An 11,768-nucleotide genomic window follows, 5' to 3' on the forward strand; every position below is an offset into this window, starting at 1 on the left:
CCCATCCAGAAGACAGGGGAAGGCTATCTTCTCACTGGTACCTCCCCTCAAAGGTTCAAGTGCAGCAGAAATGGGAAACTCATATTTCATTGTCTAATTCATTTAGTTTACTTGGGAAAACAAGATATGGCAAGGTCAGACATCAAGCATTTATTTGGCCAGTTAGTGCTTACCCAAGCAAAATGATATCCAATCTATTTTAAATCAAATATTTTCATTCTCAAAGTTCTGAACATTAGACAGCCTGCATTTTTCTTTTTAAAAGGGAGAGAAAATGACAATATTCAGAATAAGAAAATCCTGAATTCAGAGGCTGATGCCTGCTGTATCCTTTCTTGTTCTAATCAAGATTATTTAATTATAAACAGAATTTTAAGACATATTTCTCATCCCCTATATTACCATCATGATTCAGACATGATGTTGTTCATAGTACAGTCTGAAGACAAGCCCTCATAGATACCAGATACAGCTTCATGTGAGGAGTAGCAACACAAAGAAACATTCTATTTAGTGAACAGAAGTGGATTTTTACGGGTACCAGGAATCTAGGGAGACACACAAAAGTTGACACAATGGCTGAGGCTGTTTCGGGAAGCACAGCATATATAAAATGGTTCTTTATTTAACCAATGAAGATCAGTGTCTTAACTCACTTTTCCTTCCAAACTGCAAGCTCCTTGAAGGCATTATAGTATGCTTTGTACCTCTTCATTTTTTTAAAAAATTACCCCGATTGCTAAGAGGAGTTCTGGGCACATAATGGATGCCTAATAAACATGTATTGCTTTTCTCAATAGACTGTAAGTTCTAGGATGGGAGGGACCAACAGTCAGTCCTGTACATCACTGTATATCCAGTGCAGGTCCAACATTTGGTATACTGTAGGGGTTCAAAATATTAATAAATCAGCAGTGAGGGAAGGAATGACCTCGCCATGCTCCAGCAATAACTGAATGCACAAATTTTGAATAAAACAATATTTATTTAGTCCTTTCTATTCAGTCACATTTGAAGAAGAAAGCAGTAAGTGGGTGTCACAATATGGTTTAATATATCTAGTAAACTTTTCCATTCATTACAGAATTGAGTCATGAAAAAATTTATCCAAAAATCATTATGTACAGATGGCAAGACCTACAGCTAATCCTGAGTCTCAAATATTGCCCTCCCTAACTTCCTGGACATTATGACAGGGAAATGCTTAAAAGGTCAGAAAGCACACCTTGAGAATGAGGTTTTTACCCTTAATATCTCTCGGATTGAAAGACCAAGATAAGCAGCCTCAGGTGAGTCCAGAAGAGACTCCCCAGATCCTCCTTACATTATCCAAAGGTGAGGTATGCAATAATGTGGTAAGTCTGCAATTTGTTGACACCTGTATGCCTTGCACATCAAAATTCATTTTACTGGAAAGACATTTATTATTCTCTTACTCCATTGGCTACTATCAATTGGCAACTCCCTATGAGAGACGGTTAAATGAAGGGATGCCCCCCAAAGCTGCAACCTAAAGACCAAACTCCCCCAGGGCCAATTAATCCATTTGTATCAGACCTTGTAATACTGATGGAAATGGCAACAGAGAGCTACCACTTATTAATATATTCATATAGGTTGACCTTGACAACTAGACCTTGACTGTAATTAATTCATTAAATGATTCATTCTGCAAATATCAAAGCTTCTATTATGTTCCAGTCATGGCAGTAGACATGAGAAATATAAAGTTGAGTAATACACATCCCCTGCCTTCAAGGATATTGCAACAAAAGAAAAGGCTTATGGTACAACTTTGTGCATAATGCTGTGAGCAAACAGAGAAAGCAGGGCTTCATTGCTCTGGGTAGCAGAGAGGATTTTGAAGAAGAAATTACATATGAGCAGCATCTCAAAAGATGGAACAGATATTCAGTAGGCAAGAAAGAGTAAAAGCCTCCTAGGTAGACAGAACAGTATGTTTTGAAAGTGTGTAAGATTTGCAGGTTTGGGGAAGAAAGAGAACTACATTTTGCTAGACAGTTGGATGTATAGTTGGATTGGCTGGTTGGATTGGGTGTTAAGTGAGCAGTTAAAGAGGAGCTTGGATAGTTGAGATTGAATTAATATTATCTCTGTGCTTTATATTTTTAAATGTTGACCCTTCCTGGTAGCTGGAAGGGATTCATCAAAATTGTATAAAAAGACATGATGGTAGCTTGAACTAGAGCAGTAATAGAGGGAAAGGCAATGAGGCACTGAATTTAACGCACATTTCTCATGTGGAATCAATACATCCTGCTATGGAGGTGGCAGAGTAGATTTGTTTTAGAAGGAGGACTTTAAGCTGGTTGCATAACTATGAACCAGGATGGTTAGACAGATCACTATATTAAATTCTGGAAATAAAGGGCAACAAAACAAACAAGATGATCTTGGTAAAGTCACTTCCCTTCACAGAGGTTCAGTTACCCAACAGTAAGTGGTTAAGTATTGAACTAGTCATCTTAAAAATTGTGCCCACTGTAAAGGTACATGGAAAATAATTTGAGTCTATTTTAAAAAATGCTTCCTAGTAAGTTTCCAGAAGCTTTCATATTTATTTAGATACTACTACTAAGGCTGCAGGTTGGTTTCTGCTATTGTCAAGTACAGTAATATTGGAAAGGACTGGGAGAGAAATATTCTCATTATTTAAAACCTATTCCTAAGGCAGTCTACCTGAAAAACAATTCAGAGTAATGATAGTAAAGATGATCCAAAATCTTGGAAATAGAATGGAGAAAATACAAGAAATGTCTAACAAGGAACTAGAAGAACTAAAGAGCAAACAAACAATGATGAAAAACAAAATAAAGGAAATTAAAAATTCTCTAGAAGGAATCAATAACAGAATACCTGAGGCAGAAGAATGGATAAGTGACCTGGAAGATAAAATAGTGGAAACAATTACTGCAGAGAAGAATAAAGGAAAGAGAATGAAAAGAATTGAGGAAAGTCTCAGAGACCACTGGAACAACATTAAATGCACCAACATTCGAATTACAGGGATCCCAGAAGAAAAAGAGAAAAAGAAAGGGACTGAGAAAATATTTGAAGAGATTATAGTTGAAAACTTCCCTAATATGGGAAAGGAAATATATATCAAGTCCAGGAAGTGCACAGAGTCCCATACAGGATAAATCCAAGGAGAAACACGCCAAGACACATATTAATCAAACTATCAAACATTAAATACAAAGAAAACATATTAAAAGCAGCAAGGGAAAGACAACAAATAATATGAGGGAATTCCCGTAAGGTTAACAGCTGATCTTTCAGCAGAAACTCTGCAAGCCAGAAGGGAGTGGCAGAACATATTTAAAGTGATGAAAGGGGAAAACCTATAATCAAGGTTACTCTACCCAGCAATGATCTCATTCAGATTCGACAGAGAAATTAAAAGCTTTACAGACAAGAGAAAGCTAAGAGAATTCAGCACTACCAAACCAGCTTTACAACAAATGCTAAAAGAACTTCTCTAGGCAGGAAACACAAGAGAAGGAAAAGACTTACAATACCAAGCCCAAAACAATTAAGAAAATGGTAATAGGAACATACATATCAATAATTACCTTAAATTAAATGAATTAAACGTTCCAACCAAAAGACATACACTAGCTGAATGGATCCAAAAACAAGACCCATATATATGCTGTCTACAAGAGATCCACTTCAGACCTGGGGACACATACAGACTGAAAGTGGGGGGATGGAAAAAGATATTCCATGCAAATGGAAATCAAAAGAATGCTGGAGTAGCAATTCTCATATCAGATAAAATAGACTTTAAATAAAGACTATTACAAGAGACAAAGAAGGACACTACATAATAATCAAGGGATCAATCCAAGAAGAAGATATAACAATTGTAAATATTTATGCAGTCAACATAGGGGCACAATACATAAGGCAAATGCTAACAGCCATGAACAGGAAATCGACAGTAACACAATCATACTAGGGGACTTTAACACCCCACTTTCACCAATGGACAGATCATCCAAAATGAAAATAAATAGGAAAAAACAAGCTTTAAATGATACATTAAAGAAGATGGACTTAATTGATACTTATATGACATTCCATCCCAGGAAAACAGAATAAACTTTCTTCCCATGTGCTCATGGAACGTTCATCATGATAGAACATATCGTGGGTCACAAAACAAGCCTTCGTAAATTTTAGAAAATTGAAATCGTATCAAGTATCTTTTCCGACCACAACGCTAGGAGACTAGATATCAATTACAGGGAAAAATCTGTAAAAAAATACAAACACATGGAGGCTAAACAATACACTGCTTAATAACCAAGAGATTACTGAAGAAATCAAAGAGGAAATCAAAAAATACCTAGACACAAATGACAATGAAAACATGCTGACACAACAACTATGGGATGCAGCAAAAGCAGTTCTAATAGGGAAGTTTACAGCAATACAATCCTACCTCAAGAAATAAGAAACAAAGAAACATCACAAATAAACAACCTAAACTTACACCTAAAGCAATTAGAGAAAGAAGAACAAAAAATCCCCAAAGTTAGCAGAAGGAAAGAAATCGTAAAGAGCAGATGAGAAATAAATGAAAAAGAAATGAAGGAAACAATAGCAAAGATCAATAAAACTAAAAAGCTGGTTCTTTGAGAAGATAAAGAAAATTGATAAACCATTACCAGACTCATCAAAAAAAAAAGGGAGAAGACTCAAATCAATAGCATTAGAAATGAAAAATCAGAAGTAACAACTGACACTACAGAAATACAAAGGATCATGAGAGATTACTACAAGCAACTATATGCCAATAATATCGGCAACCTGGAAGAAACGGACAAACTCTGGGAAAAGCACAGCCTTCTGAGACTGAACCAGGAAGATATAGAAAACATAAATAGACCAATCACAAGCACTGAAATTTAGACTGTGATTAAAACTCTTCCAACAAGCAAAAGCCCAGGACCAGATGGCTTCACAGGCGAATTCTATCAAACATTTAGAGAAGAGCTAACACCTATCCTTCTCAAACTCTTCCAAAATAGAGCAGAAAGAGGAACTATCCAAACTCATTCTATGAGACCACCATCACCCTGATAGCAAAACCCGACAAAGGTGTCACAAAGAAAGAAAACTACAGGCCAATATCACTGATGAACATAGATGCAAGAATCCTCAACAAAATACTAGCAAACAGAATCCAACAGCACATTAAAAGGATCACACACCATGATCACGTGGGGTTTATCCCAGGAATGCAAGGGTTCTTCAATATACACAAATTAATCAATGTGATACACCACATTAACAAATTGAAGGATAAAAACTATATGATCATCTCAATAGATGCAGGAACAGCTTTCAACAAAATTCAATACCCATTTATGATAAAAACCCTCCAGAATGTAGGCATAGAGGGAACTTACCTCAACATAATAAAGGCCATATATGACAAACCCACAGCCAACATAATCCTCAGTGGTGAAAAACTGAGACCATTTCCACTAAGATAGGGAGGAAGACAAGGTTGCCCACTCTCACCACTATTATTCAACATAGTTTTGGAAGTTTTAGCCACAGCAATTAGAGAAGAAAAAGAAATAAAAGGAATCCAAATCAGAAAAGAAGAAGTAAAGCTGTCACTGTTTGCAGATGACATGATACTATACATAGAGAATCCTAAAGATGCTACCAGAAAACTACTAGAGCTAATCAATGAATTTGGTAAGGTTGCAGGACACAAAATTAATGCACAGAAATCTCTGGCATTCCTATACACTAACGATGAAAAATGTGACAGAGAAATTAAGGAAACACTCCCATTTACCATTGCAACAAAAAGAATAAAATACCTAGGAATAAACCTACCTAAGCAGACAAAAGACCTTATGCAGAAAACTATAAGACACTGATGAAAGAAATTAAAGACGATACAAACAGATGGAGAAGGTATACCATTTTCTTGGATTAGAAGAATCAACATTGTGAAAATGACTATACTACCCAGAGCAATCTACAGATTCAAGGCAATCCCTATCAAATTACCAATGGCATTTTTCACAGAACTAGAACAAAAACTTTCACAATTTGTATAGAAACACAAAAGACCCCAAATAGCCAAAGCAATCTTGAGAAAGAAAAAATGGAGCTGGAGGAATCAGGCTTCCTGACTTCAGACTATACTACAAAGCTACAGTAATCGAGACAGTATGGTACTGGCACAAAAACAGCAATATAGATCAATGGAACAGGATAGAAACCCCAGAGGGAAACCCACACACATATGGTCACCTTATCTTTGATAGAGGAGGCAAGAATATACCATGGAGAAAAGAGAGCCTCTTCAATAGGTGGTGCTGGGAAAACTGGGCAGCTACCTGTAAAAGAATGACATTAGAACACTCCCTAACACCATAGACCAAACGTAGAATGTACAGCTAGTGGGAAGCAGCCGCATAGCACAGGGAGATCAGCTCGGTGCTTTGTGACCACCTAGAGGGGTGGGATAGGGAGGGTTGGAGGGAGGGAGACGCAAGAGGGAAGAGATATGGCAACATATGTATATGTATAACTGATTCACTTTGTTATAAAGCAGAAACTGACACACCATTGTAAAGCAATTATACTCCAATAAAGATGTTTAAAAAAAAAGAAAGTAAACGTATTCCCAGAGAACAATTAAATGATGTATTCATTGAGTGACAGAGCTTAGAATTTTTAGCATGTATTTTGCTTATATGCTTTCGGTTTTGCTCTGCCATAATTAAGAGATGCTAATAAGTTAGCCAAAGACTTAGAAGTGAATCAAAGAAGAATTCCTTTTCCGTTTGATTCATAAGTATTGATGCTGCTAATATCTGTATTAAACTCTCACCTTTTGGATGAATTCCAAGAACATACTGAAGGAAAATTAAAGTAAGATTTTGTATGAATAATGAAATGTGGTGATAAAGATTGTACTCTGCTTTGAATGAAGATTGCATTTCCACCTCTACTTTCATTTTAGTTTCATAAAGTTCACTAACATATGTTTTAGGGGAAAAAAACTTTATCTTGATGACAAATAGGCTTTGCCAGAAGAGAAACATATTAATACTTTCAATGAAAGATGAGAAAATGTTGCCAAAAGCAGTAAAAGCCCCCACTAGAATTTTGCTTTACCTTAGAATAGGCCTGATGCATAGTCAATTCTTCCACCTGGGCCCCACTCCCCAGTAGACCAAATTCTTGGAGATCAGACTTTAGTCCCAGATTTGCAAGGTAAAAGATAGGTTAGTCATGCCCTGGGAGTTGACCTTTCCTGATAAAGGTTCTAGAATTTCAGATTTAGTTAACCTTGAGTACTTCCTGATTCTCTTGTTCCTATTTTAATGTCACTTTTATAAAACCTTTCCTTATTTCTCCAACCTTCAGTCATATTCTAATAGTTTCCTCCTCCGTGATACACAGGGCATTGTTCTTGCAATTTCTAGAGATAGGGACACTTGTGTTGTAGTTAGGTGTTTGTGTATGTGTGTTTATACACACATATATATACATACATATATATGCATATATATATAATACTCATATATCATATGTATGTATATGTGTATATATATGCATATATATATAATACTCATATATCATATGTATGTATATGTGTATATGTATGTATATATGTATATATAGACATATGACATATATATATATCATACTAAACTGAGCTCTTTGAGATGTCTAATTTATCTCTGGGTCACAGTGCTCTAGAAGCTTCAGACTAAAGTAGACTCCAGGATCCTGGCAAAATCTAAAGTCACAGAAAAATGTAAACTTTTGGAATTTTATAAGCTAGAGGTAGGTGTGTCTTAAAATCACTAATTTATCTTCGTAACCTAGCTTATTTCATTTGTGGGAGTATTGTAGTTAACAAGAATGCCTCTCCCACCAAATTATGATCTTATCAAGGCAGAACTGTGTAAGACTGAAATGCTTCATGAAAAACCCATGGACAATGGAACCATTTATACCTGGGTTCAAATTCTGTAACTGTTATTTATTGTGTGGCCTTATGTACTGGATATGTGCATCCCTCCATAACTATTTTCCACCCTCCTCCATCCAACTTTCTTCACAGTGGGCTGACTGATAGGAAATGCATAAACAGGCTCACCTAGTTTGGGGTTGAATTTGATCAATAAAAAACCCCAAGGAGGAGACTGAAGGAGGGAGGGCAGTGAGATCAAAGCATTTATTCCCCTGGTGACCTTTCAGCTAGGTGGCTAATACCAGACTGGTTGTGTCCCTAGACAGACTGTCACTGTTCCTCTTCAGGAGTCCAGCTTTACACAGTCCCCTACCCTGCCCAGGTCCTTTCACACTGGGGGTGGTAACAATTTTGCCACTACTAACCACTTCCTGCAGTATTCTTTGAGCTTCCTCTTTATCCTACCCACACCTTTATAATCAGTTCCTTTATAAAAACCTACCCTCCTCCACAAATGATCCTAATCTGAATAGGTTCTTTGTTTCTTATGGAGACCCTAACTGATAAATATTAGAAAAGTCATCAGGGATAATAATGACTGTCACTCAAAGTTCTTGTGAGGAATAAATAAGAAAGGGCATATTAATAGTCTGCCTACCACAAGTCCTGTTGCATAGTAAGCATTCAGTAGACAGTAGTAATGATTAATATTTTCAGGTCTATATTCCAGCCACCAAGCAGAGAATCCAGCATGAACAACACTGGTAAATGAATGAATAAAATTGCAAAACATAAGGTCAATTTATAGCCGTCATTTAAAAATTGATCCACTATCCTTCTACTGACTTTAATTTTCCTATATGCTTCCTCATGGTTTTTTCTCACATTTAAATGATATACATATATGGATATAGGCTGTGTCTCTAGGACCTGACCTATATTTTAAGCTCTTTCAGATTAGGAACTTTAATTTTAGCTTCTAGTTTTATTTCTATTTCTTCTAAAGAACTGCTCTCCATACAGTAGGCACATATCTTTTGTGGACTTTAGGGATGGAATATCCATTCTGAAAAGTAATTTCATTAATTTCTAATGTTGTGTTAAATGTAATTTGTTAAAAGCCTGTGACAGGTTGAAATATCATTTTGATACCTAAATACTAGCATCAGTCCAACAGCAGTGTGTTACTGGAGAAAACAAGCACAATGATGGCAAAAACTCTGTCATTACTCCCTTGCAGTTCAGAATGTATTTTCCATCTCATTTCATTCCAACAGAACACAATTTCCTTTTGATATTGTACATTTGTGCCCCTTGTCCTGTTCAGTCACACTGTACAGCCAGGCCCCTTTAACTTCGTTCTTCTCTTGGTTTCAAACTATGCTAATAAACTCAATTTATGGCAAGACATGACATTATTACCAAGTAACCATCATACCTACCACACTTGGAACTGTTCCAAGTGACAAGCCTATTGCCAGAAGAGGGACTAAAAGTTTTTAAACTGTTTTTCAAACCTAATAAATAGGAAGCCAGGCTGTTTACTTGATATCAGAAGAATAGAGCCTATGTAAAATAAATGTGGTATTTTTGGGGGGTTTTTTGGCTGTGTTGGGTCTTCATTGCTGTGTGTGGGCTTTCATTAGTTGCGGCGAGCGGGGGCTACTCTTCGTTGTGGTGCGTGGGCTTCTCAATGTGGTGGCTTGTCTTGTTGTGGAGCACGGGCTCTAGGCGTGCGGGCTTCAGTAGTTGTGGCTTGCGGGCTTTAGTAGTTGTGGCTTGCGGGCTCTAGAGCGCAGGCTCAGTAGTTGTGGTGCACAGGCTTAGTTGCTCTGCAGCATGTGGGATCTTCCCGGACCAGGACTCGAACCCATGCCCCCTGCACTGGCAGGTGGATTCTTAACCACTGCACCACCAGGGAAGCCCTAATATAAATATTTTTAGCCTTCACAATTTCAGTGAAGGCTAAATGACAAACTGGGAACAATAAAAAACTATTTTCTTTCATTGCATATATATTTTGATTTAATTCCTTGAAGAATTCAGATGTAGCTCATTTCCAAATTAAATGTAGTTTATATATCTGAACCTCTGCCATGAAGACTACTCCAGGTTTCACAAATGTATAAATCCCTAGTGCTTTACTTCAGAGGCATAAGAAAATAAGATGGTAGACTGAATATATACATCAAATTTCACTTGCTCTGAAAACTCCACTAAGATCCACAAGGACAGAGAGAACAGGAGCGAATAAAACAGCAACAGCATTCTGGAAGTTGGAAAGCAAATGAACCAGTGATAATTAACTTAGCAGAACTAAGAAAACTGAATTTCAAACAGCACTTAGGAAAAGCTGAGAACCAACCAGATGTATATTACAGAATCCTCAAAGATTCAGGAAATATTAGCTCCAGGTACTTAAGAAATTCGGCATAAAAGGGAGAGGCTCAAATAAGGGGTAGGGTAAAACAGTCACATTTCTAGATCTCCTTATTTAGTCTATGCTCTAGGGAACTCTTTCTCCTACTCCAGCACATACCTGGAGGTTTATTCTCTGGAAATACCTGGCACAGTTGAGGGTATGGGTCCTAAAAAACAGGCATGGTAAGTGACCATGGACCATGTGCATATTGAATGCTGAGAATTCCAGGCTCTCCTTCCTCCATTCTCATTGAGTGTTGCTCCCAAATCGCTGGCAGCCAGATTTTTACCATCTAGACAGCAGATTAGCAGTCTCTTTTCAGTTAAACTTCATCAGACACAAAAGAATGACATAAAGATACAAAAATGTGGCATTCCTTGATTTAAAAATTGCATCCAGATAATTCTACAGTAAAATTCAGTCAACCAATTAGACCCATACACTCAGAACTTCCAACATCATTTTATTCCCACATCTTTAATCGTAAGCAATCAAGGATTACCATGCATCTGAGGAAAACATCAAGCAATAAAAACGAAGAATAATACAGAAACAAGCAGAAAAAAAAAAGATACTGGAAGCAACAGAGACTACAGTGGGAAAAGAAAATTTCAAAACACTCTATCATTACAATAACCAAAGAGATAAGATTAGGTTCTATTTATCACATTTCCATGGGTGGAGAAATTTAGGATTTGTAGAACCTGAAAGACTTGCTATTACCCCCAAGAAAGTGATTTAGAAAATATATTTTTCTATTGAAATTTTTATATATAAAGAAATATATCATAGCTTAAGCGTTGATATGCAGTAGTGGTTTGTAAGGCATATAATGCAACAATAATCTCCCACTACATAATTTTCTCTTTACATCCCATTTTAACCCCCAGTATCTACCTCATGGGTTTCACTGAAGTATATCTGTCATATACAAAGAAAGAGAGAGAGAAAGAGGGAGGAAAGGAGAAAGAGGGAGAGAGAGAGGAAGGAGGGGGTCGGCGGGGGAGGGAGAGAAATTCCACTATAATGCCCTGTATGGGGTGTTTATTTTATTTTCCTATAAACATTAGAACACACTATGCACATCATTATGCAGCTCATTTACTCTTCAGATCACTCCATGGACATCCATGCCAAGATGCATATATATCACTGGATAGATACATAGATTTATGGATATAGACAGCAGATTTTAAAATTTAGCCTCTGTAAACCACAATGTCTTGTGGGAAGAGCTAGTTTTTGTAAAATGGAATCGATTTTTCAATGGGAGATTCAAATTTCTCTAACAGCATTTTATGTGTTCATTTATTTTCCTACTGTACACGTCATTAAAACTCTAGCTATAAATATATATTAAAAAAACTC

Source organism: Globicephala melas, chromosome X (genome assembly GCF_963455315.2).
Source record: "Globicephala melas chromosome X, mGloMel1.2, whole genome shotgun sequence".
Lineage (NCBI taxonomy): Eukaryota > Metazoa > Chordata > Mammalia > Artiodactyla > Delphinidae > Globicephala > Globicephala melas.